Source organism: Chelonia mydas, chromosome 4 (assembly GCF_015237465.2).
Source record: "Chelonia mydas isolate rCheMyd1 chromosome 4, rCheMyd1.pri.v2, whole genome shotgun sequence".
Classification (NCBI taxonomy): Eukaryota; Metazoa; Chordata; order Testudines; family Cheloniidae; genus Chelonia; species Chelonia mydas.
The window spans coordinates 25,437,719-25,465,566 of record NC_057852.1 but is presented as its reverse complement, the minus strand read 5'-3'; the positions used below and the strand labels follow the sequence as shown (position 1 = coordinate 25,465,566).

The window sequence follows — 27,848 nt, the reverse complement described above, 5'->3', positions numbered from 1 at the left end:
GTCAGGAATTCATTTCACAGGAACAGATGACAGAAGTAAATAGGAAGGGGTTTGGTATTTTGAGAGACTAGATCAGATAAGCACCTGATTCCTTTACCTGGTATGCATTTCAGTGGGCTCAATAGTGTAGGGCTTGGAGTTGAGCATGAATCCCCAATATGAACTGCTAAAAATCTCGATCTCTGGCAAGAACATTAACAACAGCGTCAGCAAAACACAACACCAGATAATGCATTGATAATGAGATGGACTGAATGACCTATTTTTTGTAGATCTTTTTCATCTCACGTGTGAGATTTGGACAAATGGTAAGAAAGACTATTTTCATTATATTCCTTTGATTCTCAACAATCTTACATTATATAAAAAAGAAAACCAACACCAGTTAATGTCAGGAACTAAATAAATGAGAATAGAGGGGAAAGATTTATATTTAAGAAAAGCAATTTGGAATCCAGTTACATACCTAAGGCCTTATTCCTAAGCCCATTGAAGTCCACGGGCACCTTATTGACTTTGATGGGATTTTGATCATGGCCATAACTAGCCAGTGTAAACAGATGTTCTTATTAGTTATCCCACCTGCTTTGGGGCGCCATGCATGTCCAGGAGATTAGGAATAGATAGACCAGTCCCTGCACTTCTCTTTGTTCAGACATTGCCTCCACAGATCAGAAGACAAAGCTACCAGATGAGTACGCTTGTTACCATCTATTTACTTTGTTCAGGCAGCAGGAGCACTTCAGTAAACATCTGGTTAACAATTAAATGCCACATTTGTGTTAGCTGATTGTCTTGGGAGGATTGAAAGAACCCAGGATAGGGGATAGAGTGCTGTAATGTCAGGACCAAAGAGGCAAACTGGCAAGTACAGAACAATCAGTCATGTAGCAAATAAACGTTAGTATCTTAAAACGGCTAAAGGCAAGTTTGCCACTTGTTGAAATTCAGAATCTGAAACTGTTTGACATTTCAGACATTTTTGGTACTGAAAATTTATTATTATTTATTACTATATTTATTATTTATTTATTACTATATTTATTATTTATTACTTATATTACTACGAGCCCCAGACAGGGACCAGGGCCCCAATTGTCCTAGGCACTATACAAATGAAGAACAAAAAGATGGCCCCTTCCCCCAGGAGTTTAACAATCTAAGACAAGAGAAAACAGGTTAATACAGACAGATAAGAGAGCACAAGGAAACAAGGAAAAATATGCATTGCTTAAAAGTTTAGCAGCAAGCCACACAAACTTTTTTTGTGTGTAAAGATGTTTTACTGTTTTGCTTATAGTGAAGCACAAAGAGTTGAGGGAGCCCATGTGAAATATGCAATGTCTATCAGATATTCCCCTCCATATTCCTGACCAGAACTTTGGAACAACCCAAGCGAGAGACTTGCTCACAGAGAATACATTCCAGATTTTGCAATGAGCCCAGTGCATGCAGGTGCAGGACTTTTGGAGCTTAATGCTGTGTGAATACACCTGCAGTGAGTGATCAATAAAGTTCAGCGGTGTTCTCATAGTGGCTCCGTGCATTGTTTTATGGGGCTCTCAATGAGAATAGAGACAACAAAATATGTGCAACTATGCTAATGGCACAACTAGGATAACGACTTTCATCCAACAGAACCCCAAATCCTTTATGAACTATGGCCTCAATCCTGCAGTGAACTCAGGGCATCCAGATACCTGCACGTGCATGAAGCACTATTCGTATCAAGGAGAATTTTACCCGACACATGCCATGTATCACTGACAGACACACATATTTTTGAAGGAGGCCCTTGTTAAAAATGGGACTCTATGGGTCTCTGCAGGGACATGCTGCAGACCTCCCAAGTAGTTAAGCAGCGGCAGCATCTTGATCCTACCACCTTTCCTACTTGTGCACTGGTGGAGAAGTGGCAAGGAAGGCGGGGCTGACTCGCCAATGGGAGACACAAGATGGAAGTTCCTCTTACAGCAGCTGCTTCAGCCACAACAATAGCAGGGACACAAGGGGAAGCAGCTGCCTGAGTCAGCAGCAACTGGCTCAGCATTTTAACAATTTTTATCCATTTTGGACAGAGCGGAAAATACTCCTTTTTTTGTTTGCTATTGTTCCCCTACTTCCTGACCCCTTCCCATTCCCCATGCCCGCCCTCAAAAAATCTAATTCCTGTCACCATGATCACATCACCGTGCACCACTGGCTGAAGGTTTTGGGAAAGGGTTGGCAAAACTCTTTTTGGGATAAACACTAAATGTAACTACAAAAAGAACAGGAGTACTTGTGGCACCTTAGAGACTAACAAATTTATTAGAGCATAAGCTTTCGTCAGCTAAAGCCCACTTCATCGGATGCACAGAATGGAACATATTACACACACACACATACAGATAAGTTGGAAGTTACCATACAAACTGTGAGAGGCTAATTAGTTAAGATGAGTTATTATCAGCAGGAGAAAAAAAAACTTTTGTAGTGATAATCAAGGTGGCCCATTTAGACAGTTGACAAGAAGGTCAACTTAACTTTAGGAAATAGATTCAATATGTGTAATGACCCAGCCACTCCCAGTCCCTTTTGCAGATACAGACTAACACGGCTGCTACTCTGAGACTAAATGTAAATGACTCATTTTTTCATTTCAAGTATGCACGTAGGGTGGACAGGGTTAGATATCTTATGTGTTGCCTGGACAACACCCACCGCTTCCTGCTACAGAAGTGGAGCTCAGCTCCTTATTCCTTTTAACCCCAGCAAGTGATTTCCATTTTCAAGTTTTTAAAGGGCTGGAGAATTATTTTAACAAATCAAAGTCAAGATTCTCCTTTGCGGGATGTAGGTGCCAGTTTTATTAAAAAGGAGTTTACATAACCCCTCTTCTGATCATCAATATCTTGAATATAATGACAAATTCTTTCCTTTGGCTGGTGTGTCCATGCATCTCCTCACTAGGACCTTACTTTGGGGGGAGTGACTTAAAGTTGGCCCTTAAATATAGTCCTTTGCCTTCAAGGGAATTAATTAGTCAACTGCTTGCAATGTTTCATGACAATATCAATTAGTTGGTCCCTTACTTCAGAGCCTCTCAGGGAAATGAAAACAAGATCAAACTCTTGACCTCAGGGTGGAAAAAAAAGTCCCTAACACGCTCTTTCCCCAATACCAGCTTCAGTCCCAGAAAAACCCAGTTTCTCTGGGTCAATGAGGAGAGAGAGCACCTGATATTTCACTGTCTTGCCTACTGTCAGGTCACCTCCACTTGTGTAAGGTGGATGTAACGCCCCTAAAATCAGAAAAATAGTGTTTTTCACTAACTACACAGAGGTGTAAATGGTTACCAGAGGCAAGGTATTAGAGAATCAAACCAAGAGTCTCTGTATAAAAGCCAGTTTGGCCCTTTATTCTAAGGCTTCTTAAATTTAGGCTTCTGATGGACAGGGAGAAGAGAGGTTCTGCTTTTCTACTTGAAAGTAACCAGGTTAAGACTTCCTAACAGGCCTCATCTGAAAGGCTCTCCTTCTATTAATGGCAGATTATAGAGTTTCCCTAGTCTAAGCTAAATTCCTTTTCTCTCTCTAGGATTTTAGCCCCTAATTTGCTTTGCATGGGTCACACTGACAGAGCTAGAATCCATGCATATTTGGGGCCCATAAAACGTTAACACAAAATTTAGATTTTGTTCTGGAACACAGCCAGTATTTAACAAACCCTGACAGTGCCACATGCCCTCTGAAGACTGTGACCCACTGGGTAATCATCTCCAATATATATTATGTACATGGAAAGTAACTGCTGGCCAGCACAAGTAATCACACTACCAAAACCAGACAAGTCTGTCCAAATATGAACTGATAAGGTCAAAGTAAAGCAGTTCAGTCACAATAAGAGCTCTCTTCGACAGGTCAGGCAATCTGGCCCGGCACAGAGATGCAGTACTAGTCTCCTAACTCATCCTTGCAGCCAGACCAGGTGGGTCCTAATAATGCCGGCCTAAGACTACAAAATGTGCTGGAGAGTTTCTGTGCAGCAAAGAGAACTTGGGGGCAGGGACAGAGACAGAACAGTTCTGCAGGGAGACAATCTTAAAAACTGACAAGTTCAGGCTGTAATGTATATTGTTTGTTAATTAAGTTAGAAGCAAAGGAAATCCCAATAAGAGAATACATTTGAACAATATTTCAAGTGTGTATGTGTACTGTGGTAGGAGCAGGGGGAGAATGACATCTGAATACACTATCCTTTATCCACTATGGGAGATTTATTTGCAATGCTAGCAGGGATCACTTATGTAAGTAACCCAATTTGTCAGAAGGCTTACGCAATGTAAACTAGATCTGGACTCAGAGGTGTAGCGGACGGTAAATATTTACTGAAGACTGTACCACACCCTAGACTGCTGTATAACTTTACAAGTGTGCCTGGCATGTTTCAATTGGTTACATACAAGAACTTACAAGGACTTGATTTTGCCACATGATAATGGTAACGAATTACAGATTGTCACTTTCTACTAACAATGAAAAAGCAGCTAAATCAGAATAAGGAAAATACCAGTATCCCTAAACCAATTCACTTGCTGTCTGCTTTACTGCCTGGAGCCTTCCCAAAACCCTTCTTCCTGGAGACCTGCCACAGATATAAAGAAACAGCACATACCTATTTAGTTTCTTTGACGATAAATTAACTGCAAGCATGTCTGTAGAGAAACACCTCCAGATTCCATAGAAGTGCTTACTTTCCTTACCACCAAATATGTAATATCAGGGGCACGCCATGAATGCTGAAGCTGTTGCAGTCATATTCCAGGCATTCTAGGCAAAAACATTTCTGAACTCCACTCACTTTCAGGTGTTTTAATTAAATGCATTTTGGTACTTTTAAAGCCTTTCATCTGTAGTATGATAAGACCTTTATACTGTATCCATAGGTACAAAGTGGCAAGCAGTGGATATGGCCAAAGGTGTGCAAGATTGCTTTTAATAAATGCAAACAGTTATTAAGATTGCTGTTCACCAGTGCATTGTGACAATCACAAACCATTCTGTCAAGCCTTTGACAAGTTGCATTGTGCAATGGGAGCTTTGGTGCAAGGTGATACAAAGAGAGACTAACTGGCTTGGTCTCTATAACTTTAATCATTAGTGAAAAGAACTGCAATTTGGAAAAGAGGTAAAAAACTTGGGTCCAAACCTGGATTTGGAACCAAAATTCAGGTTCCAAGGTTTTGTTTCAGACCTGTCTTTAGTTATAAGGATGGATCTGGGCAATCTCCTATTTGAATATTGTACCTCAGTAATCACTCTGTGTGGATGCAGAAAGTAATGATCTTTTCAAATAAGTGATGTGCATAGAAACAAAGACTTCGTCTTGTCAGGACACACAGAGTTCTAACAGGAATTTTAATTCAAATCAGGTTAGACATTTTGGCTTTGAATAGAACTTCCACAGTTATTTTTTTTTTAAATTGCAGCCGAATGACAATCAAAAAGGTATGAAATTATTTCTGCCTTGGCAAACAATTTACTAAACCCGACCTCTCCCACTTTGAGTTACACCTTTGAAAGCTTTGCTGATCAGTGTACTGATGAAAATGCTAACCTCAATGGAAACTTGCTTTCGGAATGTAGCGTTTGCTCCAAACAGTAGAATGATCACTAAAAGCAGTGGTCAGTGTAACCAGATTACACTCTAAATACCAATAAAGTGCCATGAGCCCAAGAGCAGCTTTGTAAAGGATTACCGAATGTTATTGTTATGATGTAACCATGAATGAACCAAAATCTTAAATTAATTTAAACCCATTGAGCAAATTCTAGCAGACGACATACCTGTCAAATTTAGCCCATGCAGAGAGCAGCAGAAAAAATTAAATGTCACATTGCCATTTTCTTACCCATCACCTCTCTGCAAATGCATGCAAAAGCTCCTGCCACAGATACCTTCACCACTGGAAGGTTGGTTTCACCACTGGAGGGGGGTGGAGGGTGACTCCATGTTTCTGTTTCCTTTTCTGTCTCTGCTCGAGAAGTCAGACATTTAGAACAGTTATTAGTCATCTTGTTAGGAGAAATTTTGAAGATGGGAGATACAGTGTCTCTTGCCATGCCACCCTCACCATCACAAGAGAAAACGAATATTTGGGTGTGACAAGGGATCATCTGACAATAGGTTGACTGATTCATAACAGAACCTGCTTTCCTTGGGCCAGAATGTGGATGGGGGGGGGGGAAGCGGTAGATGTGGTATGTCTGGACTTTAATAAAGCTTTTGATACTATCTCGCATGACCGTCTCATCAACAAACTTGGGAAATGCAATCTAGATGAAGCTACTACAAGGTGGGTGCAAAACCGGTTAGAAAACCTTTTCCAGAGAATAGTTATCAGTGGTTCACAGTCATGCTGGAAGGACATAACGAGTGGGGTCCCGCAGGGATCAGTTCTGGGTTCTGTACTGTTTAATATCTTCATTGGTGATTTAGATAATGGTATAGAGAGTACACTTATAAAGTTTACAGATGGTACCAAGCAGGGAGGGGTTGCAAGTGCTTTGGAGGGTAGGATTCAAATTCAAAATGATCTGGACAAACTGGAGAAATGGTCTGAAGTAAATAGGATGAAATTCAATAAGGACAAATGCAAAGTACTCCACTTAGGAAGGAACAATCAGTTGCACACATACAAAAGGAGAAATACTAGGAAGGAGTATTGCGGAAAAGGATCTGGGGATCACAAGCTAAATTTGAGTTAACAGTGTAAAGCTGTTGCAAAAAAAAAAAAAAAAAAAGCAAACATAATTCTGGGATTTATTAGCAGGAGTGTTGTAAGCAAGACACAAGAAGTAATTATTCTGCTCTACTCTGCGCTGATTAGGCCTCAACTGGAGTATTGTGTCCCGTTCTGGGCACCACATTTCAGGAAGGATGTGGACAAATTGGAGAGAGTCCAGAGAAGCGCAATAAAAGTGATTAAAGGTCTAGAAAACATGATCCTATGAGGGAAGATTGAAAAATTTGGGTTTGTTTAGTCTGGAAAAGAGAAGACTGTGTGTATGGGGGGGGGGGGGAAGGGAGAGAGAAATGATAACAGTTTTCAAGTACATAAAAGTTTGTTACAAGGAGGTGGGAGAAAAATGGTTTTTCTTCACCTCCAAGGACATGACAAGAAACAATGGGCTTAAATTGCAGCAAGGAAGGTTTAGGTTGGACATTAGAAAAAACTTCTTAACTGTCTAGGTGGTTAAGCACTGGAATAAATTGCCTAGGGAGGTTGTGGAATCTCCATCACTGGAGATTTTTAAGAGCAGGTCAGACAAATACCTGTCAGGAATGGTCTGGATAATACTTAGCCCTGCCATGAGTGCAGGGGACTGAACTAGGTGACCTCTCAAGGTCCCTTCCAGTCCTATTATTCTACGAATGTGTCACAATGGGAAAATGCAATTTAACGTTGAACTGGCATGAAACAAAGCATTCTGGGTCACTTCAACAAATTGAAATGAAAAATTTCATGAATATTAAAATGTGGTGTTTAGATTGAAAACGTCAAAACAAAGCGTTTAGACATTTTTGAACTGAAATTTTGTGGAATTTCCATTCCATGAAAAATTTCAACATTTGGACACAATTTGGGACAAAAAACAATATTGAAATGTTGGAGTTTCCCAGGACAGAATTTTGCTTAGCTCTAACAATAATATAAAAGACATGTGGGAGAAATAAATATTGAAATCAAAATCTGTTTGATTTTGTAAATTCAAAGGGTTCATCTTCCTCGGGAAAGTTCAGACAAAGATTATTAGTCTAGTACTATTGCTAAACTGGTCAAGTTAATTCACTGAAGGCAGTGTGCCCTGTCTACACTGCACTGTTGAAATGTGATATGTGAAAACATGACGCCTTCAAGCCAAGTCTAGACAAGATCTTGAGACCAGACATGGCAGGGGCTCAGGCCACATCAGGTAACAGTAAAAGGGATCTGGGATGGCTTATAGCACAAACTTTAGAGATTTCTGGAATATAAGTGGAAGTCAGTCATTCATAATTAATTCCTCTTGCTCATTTCCTTGTAAAATAAATCAATGGTTAATCAGAATATGTATTTACACAAAAGTTCCATGGTACAGGAACTCTTGAATATAAAAGAAAAACACTAACGTGATAGATAATAACTCCTTGGCTTGCAGGGGTGGAATGGGAATGACTGTTATTGCACATAGAATCTCATATTAATAGGGAACGTAGAACAGAATTAAAGACAAGAAAAAGACAAATGGTAAGGAAAGTATTTTACCATCACGAAGATCTCCAATGATTATTTTGAAGCTCTCCTTACATAGTTCTTATTTCTGAAAAGAATATAGCAGCAAATCATTTAGATTAATAAAATCCCTTGAAGGCATTTTACAATTGTGAAAATTTCACAATTTCTCAAAACAAACATCCCCCTCCCAAAAAAACCACAGAAATGAAACACCCCCCTCTACCCGCATTTTTGGGGGGCTTAGTAGCCAGATGTGAGCAGGGACCTTGTCAATAATAAACTTTCTGATTAGTTATTCAGTAAGAAAGAGGTATTATGGGCCAGCTTCTCTGCTGCCATAATTCCACTGAAGTGAATGGACTTCCACCACCAGATATGCTGGCCAAGTAATTTGATCAATAGCTATTTTCCCCTGTCTAATACCATCACCTATATAAAATGGACTCAAGTACAGCTGTCTCATATGTGATCAGCAAAGAGGTTTTTTTCTCTTTTTCTTCTAAGCAATGTGCCACAATTGCTCAATTTTCAGAAAAGTCTGTTAAGAGAGTAAATTTTATCTTAAACATCAGGTTTCCATTTGCCATTTACTTTTATTTGTTTGGTACTTTTCCATTTGGAGGACCAGACTTTTTCCATTATGAGGCTTTGCAGAGAAAGTAACTCTGCAGTTAGTTTTATTTGCAGCTAAGAAATGTATCCTTAATCACTGGGCGAAGGATAGGAGGACTCACTGATGAGCTTCTCTTTCAATACCTGATCCCCATGCATGGGATCACATATCAGCGCTGGTGAAGATGGGGACTTCTGGGTGAAAAAAGACAAGAGTGCTTTCAATGTATTCCGTTACTTGGCATTCAACTTCTTTAAAGTCTAACTGTTCTCTCTTCATTGAGAGAGTCAGAGCTGTCACATGTATACATACTTCCCTCAAATAACCCTCTACCTGCGTTCTTTAGAGAGAAAGAGTATATTTTGCTAGTTCACATGACTATGCAGCATGGCTACTGGGAAGGGACTTTTCTTACTTGTTTAGCTGAGAGAGGGATCCAGCAGAACTTCACAAAGCCTCCAGAGCCAGCTGCTAGTCATTGTTATTTGGCTGATAGATACACTTTGGTGAAGTCAGAAAGGAGACTTGATTTGACCAGTGGTCAAAATAACAACACTAGAAATAATCTCTTAGCAGCCTGGTCAATAATGAAGTCTCCAGCGAGTCCCCCATTTTGGGGACAAAAGAAAACTATGAAGTAATTTTACGGGCCTCAAGTCAGGAAAGATGAAAGTTTCATGGTGTGTTAAACTTGTAACGTGTCTCTCAGAAAGAAGTTGTTCCAAACATAGGCAGGTGGGACACAGTCAAAAACAGAAAGAGGCAGAAGAAGCAATCAGAGAGTAGGTAAAAAGGAGGGTAATGGGCAAAAACACAATATAGGGCAGAGTCATGCAAAGCACTGAAGGTGAGAACTTGGGAACTTGATGAGGAAAGAGCATGTAATCTAATAAATACTTTTGTCCATAAATCCTGAACAGGCGTGCTACAAATCTACCTGTTTCTCTCTCTCTCAGCATTGAAGACAATGGGCTAAACCCACCCTAGGATTTGTGTAAGTAACCTTGCCTTGCCATCCTTCAGGGTGAAAATCCGCTCCAACACTCAGGCTCAGGAGGCTAGTCTGGTACTTAGTGGTATCATTTAAACCTCCCTGTGCCAGGATCTCTGCATATGGTCCCACAAGTGCTAAAGGTCTTAAATGGAGGCTGCTAAATTATGTCCTGGTCCTGCGAGCAAGTCAGTGGGGCGGGCTGAGGAGATGTAGAGCAGCTTTCAGGAAGAGGGCCCTGATGATCTTGGACTCCTCTCTCCCTAGTTTTTGTAGACCTGTTTGCTGAAGCCACTAAGGCAACAACCAAAGAAACCTAAGCATAAAAAAATTAAGGAGCTGAGTTTTCCTTGACCCTATTTTACTTGAAAATAGTCTAGGAGCTACATTTGCATTAAACAAAACTCAGAAGTCTACCACTACCTAAATTCCTTCTGCATTTTACTTTTCTACTTCTGTCCCTCATTATGGCCCTGATTCTGCAAAACATAGAGGCAAGTGCCTAACATTATGCCTGTGAGTAATTTCCCAGTCCTGTTCAGCAGAGCATTTCACCATATGTCTACGGTTATGCACATGCTTAAGTGCTTTGCAGTCCCATTGTTTCCATCACTATGAGTCAAGTCACAACAAGACAACAATGAGGTTTCATACAGTATTTCAACATAGAACCCTAAAGTAACTGACGAACTCCAGTGATAGGTCTTTCTAAGTAAAACTTACTAAATTATTGGAGTGCAGCTAATAAAGCTAATTACTTCTTCGCTAATAGCTGCTGGGCTCCAACAAACAGCTAATGGCATTGATCCAAATGAAATCAGACATCAGTTCCTCAATACTATCAAGCTCTATTTGATTTCATGGTTTATTAGAAAATCAATTCATTGTTTCATTGCTTAGTCATTTTAGGACTTATTTATAAAACATGTGCTGGACATTCAAAAGATAGTAGTCAGCCAAAATATTTTGTCCAGCTAAATGTGTTTTGGACATGCAATTGTTTGTGTGTGAAAAATGGCATTAGTTTCAAAGGATGCAGTAGCCATGAAATGATGCCAGAAATCAGAGTTTACCTGGTCAATGTAAAGCCTCACAATCACTTGGACCAGCCATCAAGCATTTCCTGCATACCTGCTGTTTCACAGAAGCTTCAAAGACATATAGATATGTGGATATGTGAATGACATACCCTGTCATTCATTTATTTTAGAACGGCAGGGTATGTCATTCACATACACATCCTCCTCCTCTCCTTTCATCTCACAATCTTCCATAGAAGTCTCTAAATCTGTTTTCTGTGGTGAACGACATCTGCTCAGTGCATTAGATATATTTTAGAAGCTAAGTAAACCTAAGCATGAAACAACAGTCAGCATATACGCATGAATAAGACACACAGACCTTTAGGGGATACGCCACACCAAACAATGCTGAGAGCTTATCTGTCTTTGCATACGTCAAAAGGAATTAAAAATACTAAAGGTATTTAATGTGGATGATTATGGGAAAATATGCCGTACGCACAAGTAGGACTTTCCAATTGTCTTCTAATTTCATTTTGAAGGAAATGATAATGGTACTGTACTGTACACTGGCATGTTTGTCATTTAGGCCTGGATTCAAGGAAGCACATAAGCATGGGCATTCTTGGCAATCTCAAGAATGGGTTTAAGTCCCATTCAAGGAAACAAAACACTGATACATGAAGCCAACATATGAATTTAAAATGCACTTCCCATGAATATTTACCAGGAAAAATTAATGTTAGTATTTTATGAAATAAGATTCTAGATATTAGCCATCAGCATAGGGAGAACATTAGCCCTTGATCCTGCAAACATCTAGGCAAATGCTTAACTTGATTGAAAGGTATGTCTACATTGCATCCGGGAGCAAGCCTCCCAGCCCAGGTTCACAGACTTGTGCTAGTGCTAGTTCATGCTAGTGCTCTAAAAACAGCTGTGAAGACATTGTGGCTCAGGCTCAAAGCACGGTCTACAAGTTATTTTTAAAGCTCTAGCGTGAGCCCCATTATCACAAGTGGACCTAGGCTGGCGGCTTGCTCCTAGATGCAGCACAGACATACCCACTGAGAGCTGACCTTGAAACCTAGAGCTGGCTGGAAAAAGAAATGTCCCTTTTGGGGGATATTCTAGGTTGTTGATGTTTTGCTCCACGTTGGAATAAAATGCTGACATCCCACAATTGCTGGCAAAATGAAAAAATCCATTTCACTGACCAACCTGTCTGCTGCCTGCTGGGCAGTCTGCTAACAGGCCAGAGCGCCAGACATCCCACCCGCCCACCTGCCAGCTGGGGAGCCAGCTTGCCCTACCAAGATGGCAGCTGGACAGTCTGCCTACCCACCACATGGATAGCCGGGGAACTGGCAAACCAGGCAGCTGGAGCTGGTAAGCTGGGCAAAGCCCACTCTACCAGCCAGCCTGTTTTCCATCAAAAGCATAGACAGAATTAACAGGTTCCTGGAACATTTCGATTCTGCCAAAGCAACTTTTCCCCAATGGAAAATGGTTCTGTCAGAAAACTTTCACCATCCCTACCTGGGACTACTGAAAAGTAAAGTTAAGCATCTGCTTTATTGTTTGCAGGAACAGAGCTTTAGTGCATATCTAAAAATTCTAAAAATCACCTGAACAGAATAAGAGAAAAAATATTTCCAATATCTGGATGGTCCAAATAAATCTTTGCAGCAGCAGTAACCTGATTCAAATTACTTTCCAATTTTGCCTCTATTTCCTGCTTATGCTACGGCACCTCAAAGGTTCTAACTGTTCAAACGATAAGTTTAGCTACATCATAATTCAGAAATATAAAATTTTATCCTTGATAAATTACTATTAAAGTTAAAAAAAAAGCTTCAGAATTCAACAGACAGAAACTGGATCCTAATACTGCAGGCTGTTGCCTTCTACTCTGGTGGCATAAAAAAAAAATTAAAGTATCTGAATCCATCAGAAACAGTTCTGTCTGGAGGATGTGATTTCAGTGGAATGGGAAATGCTTTCTCTATAGCTGTCATATAGTGTTCCAACAAGTTTATCTACATACTTATATGGCCCCACCATGGTAGTTTCTCGAACATTAAAATATATGCAAACATTAAAATATATGCACTCACTATACCCCTGTGAGGTATAATTCTCTCCAATTTTGAAGTTGAGTTACAGATTCAGTTCAAATTACTATGCACAATCTAGAGTTTCATTACATTTTGTTTTCCTGAGTTAGTGTACCCATCCTTGACTGTTAACTTGATTGGAGGTATTCAATATGGTCCATCCACTACCCTTTAATTTTACTTGTGAATCATTTATCTTATTCTCTACTTCTGTGACTCTTAAAATATTAGTCAGGCATCAAATTTAATATACAGAGATTGTACTAAAACTAATATTTATTTCAGGGAAATATATTAATGTTGTACATCTTCTGCTGAAAACTTATCTTGCATAAGGCTGGTGCAGAGAGATTGTCTATTGCAATGTCCCATTCCTTCAACCCTGCCCTTTTTTAAAAGGTAGAAATCATTTCTGCAACCCCTGTTCACAGTAGTTCTTAGATCTCTCCCCATTAACATAGGAGTTGCTATACTGAATCAGACCCATAGTCCATCTATCTCAGTAGCCTGTCCTTCATAGTGACCAGTGTCACCTGTTTAAAATGACCTGTGCTTTGTGAAAGCTACCTGGTCATTGGTAAACACAGTCACTTTCCCGTGAGAGAAAGCAAATCACAAGGGGTGGACTAAGGTCAGATCTGCTGGGACAGTCCCAGTGAATTACAGTGGGACTGCAAGCCCAAATCCCAGGTCTGGGAGGGAGAGGGACTTAGGTCCCTGCCCATAGAGAGATGACAGCTGGAGGCCTGAGACCGAAAGGGGCACCCCTGAGCAGGCCATGGAGAGGCAGGGGGCAGTTAATTCTGGATCCATGACAGGGTACACCCAGCTTTGTTCAGTAGACAGCACATTGTGCAGCGAGCTGTGCTAGGGCAGACCTAGAGTTAGGTCGAGTCTTGAACAGGAAGTAGCAGATTTGCCATGATTCACTTAAAAATAAAATCAGTGTATTGTTAGTAAATCGCCATGAATTTGTTCATGGATCTTGTCTAGGTGGCTAGAAAACATGACTGGTCAAGTCAGATATATTTTTAAAGGAACAGCAGTAACTACAGTGAGCCTGATGACAGAAAAATCGTGCTACACTGTGCCAAAATCATCCTGAAAGTATTCTCATTTGCTTAACGAAATCCCTGGTGAATCAGGGTTGCTTGTCCACTTACAAATTAACATAATTCCATGGATTTCTTTGCACTTTATTTCAGCAGCCATCAACATTTCTATTATTAAAAATAGGAAGCACAAGTAATATGATGAAAGTCTGATACAATATACAGATTATATATCAGAATAGTTCCACATTATTAGTACCTTTATTATAAGTTTGGCTGTCTGGAGAGTCACATATGAGAAAGTGTTCAGATGCACCAGGATGCACGTCCAGTTTTAGAACTTTCCTCCTCAGTTGAGAGTCTGGACATGAGGTGTGCAGTTGCATTTGTTTTCCTTGGGAAAAGAGAAGCTAAGCAACAATGCATTGTGGTGAGAAGTATTTTGCAAATCCTGTGTTGCTAGATTACTCACTCAAGCAGACTTTCTTCTTTTTTTTTTTTGTCTGAATGAAACAGCAGTGCACCCGTCTCTAGAATTAGATAAATCTACCCTTGACAACAATTTGTGAACGGCCCAATCCAATATGAATCCCACACTTCACTCATGTCATTGAGAACTTCATACCAGCCTTCGTTCCAGGCCTCTGCCTTTACTGTTACAGCATCAATACAGGACGGTTGAGTACTTACCTGGTACAGTATTATGCCTCTGTTTGATCAGAGAGATAGCCAAGTCAATAAATTTAAATTCTGAGAAAAGATTTCTGAAGGGTATTGTTGCCCCTAGGGAAAGGCAGACACAAGAACTATATACTTCTTCACCATTCAATTATTTTCATGTAATTTATTGACTTCTGAAAGCTTTCAGTTTCTATAAAATGATAATGTTCCCTCCCCTATAGATTGTAATTAAAACCCAAAGTGCCAATTCCTACAATGCTAATAAACAGAACTCAAAATTTGCCAGAGACTCCAAAGCTGCAATTAGATCATAAACAAAATGGAGATAAGGAAAAAAAGCATTATCTGGGGAAGTCTGCAACTTCCCCAAGACTGTAAAATTAAAGAGACGAGGCTGTCAAAGCAATACTGCTTTACCTGCAAACTGATATTGTCATCATGACGACGGCTCTTTAGACCTCTGAACTGTCCCCATGTTCCATCATTAGAAGCAATGGAGCAAATCCATCTGTAATATAAATCTACTGACTTTGGTGGGGTTACAACAGAGACACATTTTCTCAGCGAGTGTCACATTAGTTGGTTACTACACATTTATATTAGGGCTGGCTGAAAAGCAACGGTTCCGTTACACAAAAATTTCAAGTTTTCAATATTTCATTTTGTGCTGCATCAGAACAAAACTTAGACCCTTCACGTTGTTGTAAAAATAAAATAAAATGAGACTTCCCTTCCTCTCTCCCTCCCCCAAATTAAAAAACCTAATAGCTCAGTGTTTAGGGTGCTCACCTGGGATGTGGAAGAGGCAGGTTCAAGTCCCTCTTCTGAATCAGGCAGAGTGCCTGCATCATCAGGCCATAGAGTTAGTCTCTCCTGTTGGAACTGTTCCACTTTGTACAAATAATTACATATTTATTCTGAGAGAGACAGACTCACTCTACATCCTAGTGGGTAGAGCATTCACCTGGGATGTGGGAGATCCACTGCAAATTAGGCAGAGCAGTGATTTGAACCACATCTTAGGTGAGTGCCCTAACGATAGGGCTATTGGCTATTTTGATCTCTGTCTCTCTTTGCTTTTGTCCTTCCTTGACCTGAGGAACCTTCCCAACCCAAGTTTTGTTGAAACAGATACGTTTTCATGGAAATTTCTTGTTTCGATGAATCCATGTGCTGTCAAATAATTTCTGACCAGCTCTATTTTTATGTATATTTTTTGTAAGGATTTTTTTTTTTTTTTTGCCAGACAAAGGTCTTTTGCAGTAAAAAAGAAATTTGTATCTGGCCAGCTTTCTGAACAGGTGAATGGTGCCAATTTAGACAACATTACAAGCAATCTCCTTCAAGGAAGTGGTAAACCCCAAAGCAATAACCACAATATCAGGCAAACCTGTTGGACGGTTACGATGACGACACTTCAGAAAAAATATTTCTAGTTGTCAGCTAATTTGGGATGGTGGGTCTGGGTATTTACAAACAGGCTGACTACTTGTAGATTACAGCGGAGTACCTTAGCAAAATGAGAAGCTCTTTCTAGGGCTCAGTGCTCCGAAGTGCTGGACACTCTCAATTTGCATTGGCTTCTGTAAGAGGTGAGGGTGTGCCACACCTTACAGAGCCAGGTCCTAAATTTGGCCACTTCACTCAAACTGGTGGACACTAACGAACCTTTTGCCAGGAGCTGGGCACAGCATAAAACCCAATTTCAAGAAAAAGCACAGTTTCAAGTGTTTTTATTAAAACAAACACACACACACACACACACACTGTACTTGGTAGTATCACAACGAAACAAATATAATATCTGACCTATGACAGTTCATTTTCTTGCACATGCAAACACATACGAACACATTGATTTTCACATCATGTGTAGCTTTCACTGTACTACAAGTAACTACAATTAGTTCTCATTGATTAGCTCTGAGTTGGTGGGTAATTTCAGGAATCTAGGTCAAAGATAGCTGCAGCAATGGAACAAACCTGTCATCTGCTGCCCTGCTGTTCAGTCAAATTATGTGCAGCCAAAGTCATAAAAAGGTCAGTTTCTTTCTTTCAAAACAGCACACTGTGTTGGAAGGGGTTCCCTCGTGATGGCTGGTGATTACATTGGCTACAGAGCATACAAAACTCTATGTTAAGTAAACCTTGCCAAAGCTGTGAATCATGCGAGTGTGTCCTATAGAGTGCCTGAATATTTGTCATGTTTTTTCTGAAGGAAGAATACAGATGCATGTTAATTCCTGAGTTAGAAAGTAATTGGTCAACTCATGTACTTCTGAATGTTGAGATCAATCAGGGCTGGCCTTGCCGTGAAGCGAACTGAGGCAGCCACCTCAGGTGCCAGACTGTGCGGTGGGGGGAAGAGGGGTGCCACTAGGACCCAGAGTACAGAAAATTGTGTCTGCTGCTGGTGCATACGTATTCTCTCCGCTCTAGATGCGCAGAGACGGTGGAGTGCTGTGCTGGAGGAAGGAGGGCACAACAGGCAGGCAGGAGAAAGGGCGAGAAGGAAATAACAGAAAGCAGCAGGAGCTGCAGGGAGCGAGAGGAGGAAGAGCCTCTTATGTACCTCTCTAGCACCCCCAGGAGCCTGAACTGATTAACATCAGCTTCTCAGGGAGCATCCTGTTTCCTGTTGCTTCCCTGAACCCACTTGAGGAGAACAGGCAGTCCACTGAAGTAGTAGGAGCCAGTTAAGATGCTGATATCTTCCCTCACTCAGGCCCTGCGACCAGCCTGCTTATTTGTTCCCTTCAATTGAGTGTTGAGAGCCACTATAGCTGGCACAGAACTGCAGTCATGAGTGAAAGAAGAAAATACCCCTCTGGGGCAACATTCAGAAAAAGAAAGCAAGCAAAGGAAGCTTTTCTATCTAAGCAGGAAGGAGCTCTCCTGAGATACATAGACACAAATGTTCACGGTGAGTCTTCGGGCCCCAGTGAGGATGTGAGTGGTGAGGAGATGCCTGATCTTCCCATTAGTCAGAGTGCAGGTGACCTGGCAGCTACTGCAGCATCCATGTCTCCATCTCAAATGGATGTAACCATGCACATTCCTGAAGAAAAGTGTAGACCAGAGAAGAGTGTGGTGAAGGCGCAAGAAACAACTGCTGCTGAGTTTAGTTCCTTAAGTCTAGATGATCCAGGACTGTGGATCCACTTGAGCAATAGCCCGAGGAACTTCCTTGTACTGCATGGGCCACAGCAAGTGAAAAACTTCATGTTCCCCAAAGACAATGAAAATAGAAGTTTCCATCCAACACATTACTGGTGTGAAATCCTCAATGGTGACAAAGTGGAGAGGTCATGGCTTATGTACTCAAAAACCCAGAATGCTGCATACTGTTTTTGTTGCAAACTCTTCCAATCTAATGTTCCAGCCACATTAGGTTGTATAGGAACAAAGGACTGGAAAAGTCTGGCTAAAAAAATTGGCATGCTATGAAAAGACAGCAAATCACCAGAGAGCATTCCATAGATGGAAAGACCATGAGATGAGACTAAGGTTAAAGGCCACCATAGACGATCAGCATCAAGAGAAGAATGCATCAGAGTCTCTTTACTGGCAAAATGTTCTGAAAAGGCTCATTGCCATTGTGAGAACTCTTGCAACCCAAAACCTAGCAATGCGTGGCACTTCAGATCAGCTGTAAGTGCCAAACAATGGAAACTGCCTTAAAATTGTGGCGCTGATGGCGGAGTTTGATGCTGTAGTCCAGGAGCATCTAAGAAGAGTCACCACCCAAGAAATGTACACTCACCACTACCTTGGAAAAACAATTCAAAATGAGATCATACAGTTCCTGGCAACAAATGTCAAACAGAAGATTGTGGCAGATCTGAAGTCAGCAAGATATTACTCTGTTATTCTGGACTGCACATCTGACATCAGCCATACGGAACAAATGGCTTTAATGGTGCGTTTTGTAACAGCAACAGAACCTAGTGAAAATGTCCCTGCAATGGTGACTGTCAGAGAGCATTTTCTAGAATTTATTGACATTGATGATACTACAGGAGCTGGTATGACAAATGTGCTTCTTAAAAAGCTGGAAGGTACGGGAATTGCGATAGCTGACCTCAGAGGTCAGGGCTACGATAACGGTGCCAACATGAGAGGAAAGAATGGAGGAGTGCAGACATGGATCCGAGAGTTAAACCCTTGAGCTTTTTTTGTCCCACGCAGTTCTCATTCATTGAACTTGGTGGTCAGTGATGCAGCATCAGCTTCTAGTGAGGCTGCTGAATTTTTTAATGTAATTCAAAGCATCTATGTATTTTTCTCTGCATTAACTCATCGATGGCAAATTTTGAAGCAACATCTGGGAACATCCTCTCTGACACTGAAACCACTGAGTGCCACAAGATGGGAAAGTTGAGTGGAGGCGATAAAGCCTATCAAACCCCAAATTGGGAAGATAGATGATGCCATACTTGCCATTATGGAAGATAATGCTATGACAGGAACTGTTCATGGGAGAACAGTGGCAGAGGGAAATGGAATCACCAGAAACACACACAACTTCAAATTTCTGTGTGGCTTAGTGTTGTGGCATGACATACTGTTTGAAATAAATGTTGAAAGCAAGAGACTCCAAGGTGCTGACCTTGATATATCTGGAACAATGGAACAACTGGACAAAGCAAAGTCATACCTACAGTCTTACCGGTCGGATGAGGGATTTGAAAATGTTCTGAAGAGGCCACAGAAGTTGGCAGAGGAACTGCACACTGAAGCTATGTTCCCACCCATTCAAGAATACAAGAATCGCCAAAAAAGACGACATTTTGATTACGAGGCATGGGATAATCCCTAAACAACAGTTCAAAGTTGAATTCTTTAACCAGGTGCTAGATTGTGCAATACAGTCTGTTGAAGAACGTTTCATGCCGCTCAAGGAACACAGCAGTATATTTGGAATGTTGTGTGATATTCCAAAACTCCTCACTATACCTGAAGAAGACCTACACCAGCAATGCAGGGCACTAGAGACAGTGTTGACACATGATGACATGCGCGATATTGATGCGAGTGATTTAGGTGATGAACTGAAAGCCCTTTCAAGATATATTCCAGAACAGCCTTTGGAGTTGATCCTGCCGAAATGTATGTGCACAAATAAGATGACCACCCTCTTTCCAAATGCTTTTGTTGCTCTGCGCATACTTCTAATACTTCCTGTAACAGTTGCCAGTGGAGAACCGCAGCTCCTCCAAGCTGAAGTTAATAAAAACACATCTACGCTCCACAATGACCCAGGAGAGGCTGGTCGGCCTTGCAAGCATCTCAACAGAGCATGAGCTGGCCCAGACTGTGGACCTTCAGGAAGCAGTTCAAGTCTTTGCAACCAAGAAGGCAGAGAAAGCACCACTTTGATTATTGAAACAGATAAAAATGCCAGCGTTTACTATGCAGACAAGAAAAGTTAGATTTGCTGTTCAGGCGTCTGAAAGTTAAGTGTTACTTAAAATTTTTGAAAAGGCATTTTAAGTTGTTAGTTCTCCTTTATTGGGGTAGGTAGCAGAGCAGTACCATGAGAGGCGTAGAACAGGAAGAAGGCAGAATTGAGACCTTTCAAAGTTTTGGCCCAAGCGAGGGGGCGTCGTTTGAGCTCCCCGCCTCAGGTGCCAAAATGTTGTGGGCCAGCTCTGAGATCAATACTCAGCGTGACAAATCATAATAAAGTCCATCGTCATGTTTAAGCTCTACCACACGTCCAGTCACTCACTGATAAAATCCCACTGTGCTTGGGCTCCAGAACACTGCATTTAATCTGATTATAGTCTTATCCAACCCATTAACCTCTTTACAGCACCATCAAAATATTAAGATAGCGTAACAGCATTATCCAACATTGTTTAGGCCCGGACTGTGGCTGACTCCTGTATTAAGGATAAAATCTCTTAAAAGCAGCTCAAAAAAAAAAAAAAAAAATCAGCACCATCAAATTCTGGCCTGAATGTAATCTGTGAACTGCTTCCCCGGCTCCTTTCCAGATAAGAGTAATCCAACTCATGGTAAAGGAGCACTGATGTAGGAAGTATGGGAAACAGGACTGTACCCCCCTTTTTTTGCAATATCTTCCTTATAAATGACCAAGGGACTTGCATCTTCATTACTTTTACTCTCCAACTTTTAAAACCTTTAAACACATTATATGAACCTTCAAGAAAATGAAAATCTTTTCAATATTCATTATACTGGCCTAAAAACCTCAGAACAACTTTTGGCTGCTACTTGCTAGCTCTACAGGAAAAGAGAAATATGTCACCAAAAGCATGCACAGTACAGCAGTTATCTTAATCTCCTTCTCCAGCGAGAAAAAGAATCCTTCACATTTAGTAAGATTGCTGAGATTTTGGCAGAAGTAGCAGTTTCAGAACAAAAAAAAAAGAATGTACAGGAAATAGTGCCAGCATGTATAACATGTGCTTCTCACTAACATTTTTTTCTCAATGATTACTCATGTGTCACAGGGTGCTTCTTCAGCTACCCAGGCAGCAGCACTGCCTAGCCTGGTGTTCATGGTCTCAGTCACAAACACACACACACAGTTTATTTCTTTTCCACCACATGTACCTTTAATCCTCTGTTTTCAAACAGGGCAGGATGTAGAGCAGGTATCCAGCAGGAGGCGCTTCCCACACAGCTTCTCTCCTCCCCTTCCTGTTCCTCCCAATTATATATCCTCCCAGGTACTGAACCAATTGTCTCATTAGCCCAGCAACTACTATCAAGTGTCAGCAATCCCCACCAGAAACAGGTTGATTGGCTCTAGTTAAGCCTGCACCCATCTCTGTGCCACAGCAACTTCAGTCACCAGGATGCTGCAGCTAGCCCTCCGTCACACCATGCTATTGTGTGTCTGAGGACAGGCAGGGCCATCCTTAGGCATACGCAGAATACACAGCTGCGTGGGTCACCAAATTGCCCCAAATCTCATGGTGCCCTAGGCAGCTGGGTGCTGCATACACGTCAGCACCAGCCCCAGTGACCAGCCCTATCCCTTGGCTGGCCCCTGCCGTGGGCTGCGCCCACCGCAAGGGGCAGCACCGTCCCTAGGGGGGTGCAGAGCCCTGGAAAACTCCACCCCACCTCTTACCCTTCCCCCCTGCTCTGCCCCCATTCCACCTCTTCTCCCAGCGACTCCACACTCACCTGGCCCCAGCCTGCTCCACTCCACCAGCTCCCAGCTATGGCGCTCCGCTTCCCGCCACTGGTGAGTGTGCGTGGGGGGATCCCTTTCCCCAAGCTCCCTCCCCTGAATGACACAGCTGAGGCCAGGGTGAAGGAAGCGGAGCGCTAATCCCCCGGGTCACTCTGGGCCTGTGGGGCCCCCAAAAGTTCCCCCCCACAGCTCCTGCCTCCCAGACCCTGGAGCAGGGAGGCCTGGAGCTATCTAGGGCACCCAAATGGCTAGGGACGGCCCTGCAAACAGGACATGTATTTATTTGTACACTGCATATGTTGTGGTTAAAGGAGAAGGAGTTCACCATTTCTAGTACTTTCGTGTCACTTTGGTGGGGGCATTAGATCTTTTTTTGGTGCAATACAGCAGGGAGAAGAGAATGGGAAAGAGGGAATACATTTATCACATTTATCAGAAAGGAGTCCACGTCCCCAAGCAAGACCACAGCCACCCGAACAGAGTGTCTGCTCACACATAGAATGTGGGACCGTGGAGAACAAGAGTGTCCAACCCGTAGGCCCACAAGTCTCTATGTTTTCGTTTGATTATGAATTGAAAATGTGTTCCCTAAGCCATATAGTTCTTTTTAAACTCAAGTGTTTGAATCAGGGCCATTGCAATGCACAGGTGGTATAGGGAGCCACCTCCCCAGCTGTCTGCAACCTCTTCCCCTTCAACTGCAGGAGGAGTTAGCAGCCAGATCTGAGCAGCTGCTATCTCTTTCCTACAGCCATCTTCCACATCAACGTGGAAGAGAAGTTGTTCTGGCTACACCGGTGCCTGCTTTCTCGCCGGGATGAGAGAGTTCCGTGGAGAGCAGGATGAGAATTTGGGAGCTTAAGTGACTCTGTCTGAGGCTAGGAGAGCATCTGGCAAAGGACGGCTCCCTGCCAGGGCAGTCTAGGAGATAAGTAAAGAGAAGAAGCTGAGAACCAACAGCCCACTCGGAAAGAAGCCTGCAGGCAAGCTATAGGATTCTCAGTCTGAAAGTTAAATTTGGGGAGATATCTATTTTTTATTCTATCTGCCAAGTACACACCCTGCCGGCACAACTACACATCCAATTTTCAACACCACCCGAAAACTAATCCGTTCTTCCAAAGATCCGTGTTATAACATGCTTGCTTTGGTTCCATACATCTGACAGCAAGTCACTGGAATCAGGAAGGTGCATTGTCTGAACTAGCGAGCAGTAGTGATTAAGCATGACTTTCAAGAAACAAATCACTGGCAAATGAAAATAAGATGACAATTTATTTAGCCATGATTTCAGTCCTGTGTAGGAAGGGCAGTGTTTTTTTTTTTTATAAGTGCGCCGGGCAAGAAGCTTGTATCTCGTTTGTGGACTACATGTGTCCACAGCACAGATGCTCAGTGTAGAATATGGTTATAAGCCAAACCATACACCGTGTGATGATAAGTACTCAATTGGGTCAGACTTCCACAAGGAATTAAATGGAAGAAGTTTCTTCAAATTCATCAAGAAGTTTCTGTGAACAAAAGCTTCACAGGAAATTTCATTATTTTTGGTTAAGAAGAAACATGGATTTATGGATGAAGAAGAGGTTGGGAAATAAAGCCTCGTGACTGCAGCAAATTAAGGACATAGCACCTCAGTGCAGTTGCAGTTTAAGGAAATTGCTCTCTCTTGTAAGACAATCAGGATGTTGGATGAAATGGCTCGAGATGTGTCTGAGCAAATCAAATGATTTCGGTCAATGTGCCATTTTTTTCATTGAGAGTCGACAAAAGTATTGTCTGCAAAATGACAGTTCAACATTTTCATATGGTGCAATGACAACATTTCTGATGTCATCCAAGCACCTCTTGACCTACAATTGCAACACAGAACAGCAAAAGGAGAAGATTTGTTTGAAGAACTAAGTGTTTCTGTTGAATGTGCTATACTGCATTGGTCTAATTTTGGAAGCATCTGTAACGATGGAGCCCCAACGATTACTGACTGACATTCTGGATGTGTTCTTGGAAAAATTCCTCAGTGGTTTGTTGTCCAAATACCATTGCATTTTGCATCAAAAATGTCTGCATCGCAAGTATTCAAGATTCACAGAAAATTGTCATCGTCAAATGTGGCAGAATATATGCAGAAGCCTAGAATCAGTGAAATTGGCAATGTCAGTGAAGAAATAGAAGCTGGTTGAGGTGAACTGTTAATACATTGTAAAGTGAGAGGGCTGCCAAAGGTGAAAGGTGCTCTCTTGATTTGGGTTTCTTAAAAATTAATCATGTAGCTTATGAAAGAAAAATGGGAATTAGAGGAACTGAAAGTATTAGAGGATGATGACTATTTGAATGATTTTGCATTCCTCAAATACTACCGCACACTTGAATCATATGAAGGGGATATTTTCTTCACCTCTCCAATGATGATGATGAAACGTTCAGAATTAGACTAAACTTCTTTTTTAGTCATTTACAAAACAAGAATATTGACCATTTCAAGCATTTACTATTACAACATGAAATGGACTTTGATCATAACAAGAAAATGGTACAAAAAAGTTTCAATTCTGCTTTGAAGGCTTCTCTTTGGAAAGTGATGTTTGTTCAAAAAGATATTATCCTGTATGCCGCAGAAGATAAAAAGAAACAAGGCAGTCTCCAGCCTTCGTATGGAAATACTAGTGTTGAAGTGTAATTCTGCACTGAAGGAAAAGTATGGTGGATTGGCAGAAACAAAGTCGTCTTCTTACAAACTTGTTTCATCTGGGAAATTTTTACCTAAAAGTGACTGTTTACCAGCTGTGTAAGTTCACTCAATGCTGCATCAGTTGCTTTGGAAATTACTACTTCTGTGAACAAACATTTTCAGCTATTAATAATAATAATAAAATATTGGTCATGACTCACCTATGTGAACTTAGCCAAGGTGCATTGGGCAACATTTCCAATTCAGCCAGAAATCAACAAGTGAGAGACAAGCAAAGCAAGGGGAGGATAAGGTAGGACAATTTTTCTGTATAGAATTTACAAGAAAGCATATTGATTGTGATCCCTGACCTTTTGGAAACAATGTGTTCAGCCATCAGGCTGAGAAAGTTGGATCCCACTGGTGTTGGGGGACATAATTTTGTTCTAAATCACCTATCTTGGTGCCCGCAATGAAGAGGAAACTTAGAGGATGGGAGGAAGAGCTAAAAGCAGATGGCTTCTTCCCTCTCAGTCCTCTGGAGAGGAGAGAGGACCAGAAGGGTGACAAATAATAATACAGTAAAAAGGAGGCAGATAAGGTACTCCCAGATTGGAGAATTCAACTTCTCCCAGCAGGTTCTGGGGCTCTTCCATCTCCTAGTAGGAAAGGCTTTGAAACAAATTCCTCTGCCAAGCACCAACCTGGATTCTCCTGCCCAATGAGTCTTCATTTCACTAGACAACACAGTGAAGACAACACAGGTGGAAAATTGTGAGGCATCTGAGCTTCCCCAAACTGAACAGAAGTAAAGAAGAGGAGTGGGAGTTGCACTTTCCCATGATCCCCCTTTGGTACCTACTTAGCAACTGTGGTTTGCTGGTTGATGTCAAGGCACAAGTCTGTGTATGCTCACTGAGCTCAGCTAGTGTTGCGAGAATGCTCGTCTGATCAGAAACCTCTGGTCCCTGTGAGGTTACTGGCTCGGTTCATCTAGCATGCTGAGTGAATTGTCCATGTATAGGCTTCTGCGACACCACTGCCTCAGCAGCTACAGTCTAGTGGGCTGATGTCAAGACTCAGGCCTCTTTGTCATCACAAGCTCAGCAGCTGTCGAATAGTGAGCTCATGTGAAGGCCCAGATTTCTGTGAGGTTTCAGGACCTCTAGTTTGTCCAGCTCCCCTACAATAAGAGCTAGTCTGCAGTTAAAACTTTTACCAGCATAACTATGTCGTTTAGGGGTGTCATTTGCTGGCATAATTATTCTGGTAAAAGCCCTCATGTATATGCATTTATACCAGCGTAAGGTGTTTTACGCTCATTTAGTTTACTTCACTTTGCTGAACCAGAATGAGCTACACCAGTAAAGGCACTTTTCGATCAGTAGAACTGCATCTAATCTAGGTGTTTTTGTTGCTCTAGCTATGCCAGAATAGTTAAAGTGCCAAGGCTTAAGTATAGACAAGGTCAATGATTTCTGATCCTATCCCTTGTAGCTTGTGACATTCTGTTTGAATTAACTGCATAACTCAGTAATTAGTTTGTCACTTCTGAGGAACACAGTCAAACACATGATTGATTCTGTGTTAACTGGCTTTAAATATCAGAAACACAACATGCAGGAAATTCCAAGTCAAGGTTCATTCACAAAAGTTTAGCATCATTTCCTTTTCCAAACATAATACCTCAGTGAATTCACTCATGTCAGCATGAATAAAAACAATTCACATAGCATTCTTAACCCTGACTACAATAACCTTAAATTCAACTTTTCAAAACAGAATTCAATGCATTTCTGTGCTTACGTAACTCCTTTTCCTGGAACCCACTGATACAAAGCTGTGATCTGTTTCCCACTTCTCGTTCCAGATAAGGTAGCAAGCCCTCCTGGTGCGTGGCCCTCAGCTTCAATTTAATTGTCAGTGAAGGAAGTGAGATGCAACATCAGTTTGTACTTGCCTGAGAAAATATAATACTAACAGTAATATAATGCAAAGAAATAGAAATATGAACCAAACCATAAACATATTTCATTCTGTACAAACTGAGGTGCCCTGCAGCAAACACAGCCATCACAACCCTGTGACAGAATCCCTCAACCTCAGTGTCTCCCTTACACCGGCTTTGCTTTGATTAAAAAAAAAAAAGGTGAATTTTTCACATTGATATAATTATCTCACTGTCAAATCCTAATGGAGACAAGGCACAGGTAGGCATAGCTACTTGAGGTAAACCCCAGATGGAGGTAGGGTTGCTAATTTGGGTTGGATGTATTTCTGGAGATTTCATCACATGACAGTCTTTAATTAAAGATTAATCTTTAATTCCTTGAGACTCCAGGCCAAACCTGGAGGGTTGGCAACCCTAAGTGGAGGTCTACCAACCTCAAGGCAAAAACTACCTTTGCTTTGTCTTGACTAGGTATTTAATCAAGTTTGGTATCATGTAAAAATACATTTTTTCCAGCAAAGACATAGCCAGAGTCTGTCAGGCCTCTTCTGGACTTAGCCAAAATCTGACCCTTTCTGGCCTCTGTTTCTCAGAACTGCAGAGTCACACACTCACCCCCCACGCCCATCAAAATGGCTGCGCTCCCTTCAGTCTTTTCCAGACCCTCGCCAAAACCGGGGTTAAGTAGCAGCCACAAATATCAAAGAGAACCAAGCTGAGAGATGATGCTGAAAGAGTGAATCCTTTCAAGGGTTAAACTTGCAACATGTTCAACTTGTGAAAAACCTCTATGCTCTTAACAATTGTATTTGTACAATATGGCTCATAATGTAGGTACATGTACATCTACTAAACAGAGTAAAATGACAATGTAGTGAATCTATTAGAGCGCACTATTGTCACAATATATGCATATTGCCACCCAAAATCGTCACTACAAACCACAAGAAACATTTCAGAATGCCACATATAAACAAAAGATAGTAATGTCTGATTTACACTTGTTTCATGGACTTTAAAAATAACTTTCTATTTGAGACATTCTGAGGCAGAACCTGGGTGTGGCTAAACTGCAGAGAGCTCAGAGCAGATAGTGGCAAAAACACTCACCTTTGCACTCCCCTGAACACGGAGTTGCTCTGGGCAACCTATTCCCCTGCACCAAGTTAGAGCAGCCTCAGTACTTCTATAACTTACTCAGGGTAGCAATGGCCACAAGGGCTCAAAAACGTGGAAGACTGCAGGGTATCATAGGGGTATTTCGGCCTCCCCTCTTTCCTTCAGCCATGCTCCCTTTTTTCCTGTTGTTACAACTGTAG

The 27,848-nt window shown here is 41.5% G+C and overlaps 1 protein-coding gene across 30 annotated transcripts in view; it reads right to left on the bottom strand.

Annotated features, from left to right (window-relative positions):
* Window positions 1-27,848, bottom strand: part of LOC102931316 (melanopsin) — a 140,942-nt gene that overhangs the window by 92,852 nt on the left and 20,242 nt on the right. For 13 of the 30 annotated variants that reach the window (XR_005225083.2, XR_005225081.2, XR_005225080.2 and 10 more), the window contains exons 1-2: window positions 8,291-11,012; window positions 5,894-6,016 (exon numbers count right to left, since the gene is read on the bottom strand). The exons of 3 other annotated variants lie outside the window; for them this stretch is intronic. The gene's annotated coding sequence lies outside the window, so the exon portion shown is untranslated. Of the gene's footprint in view, window positions 1-97; window positions 299-5,828; window positions 5,850-5,893; window positions 6,017-8,290; window positions 11,013-14,314; window positions 26,539-27,848 lie in introns of those variants that run through there. 14 more of the 30 variants (XM_037896892.2, XM_037896901.2, XM_037896889.2 and 11 more) reach the window with 11 other exon arrangements.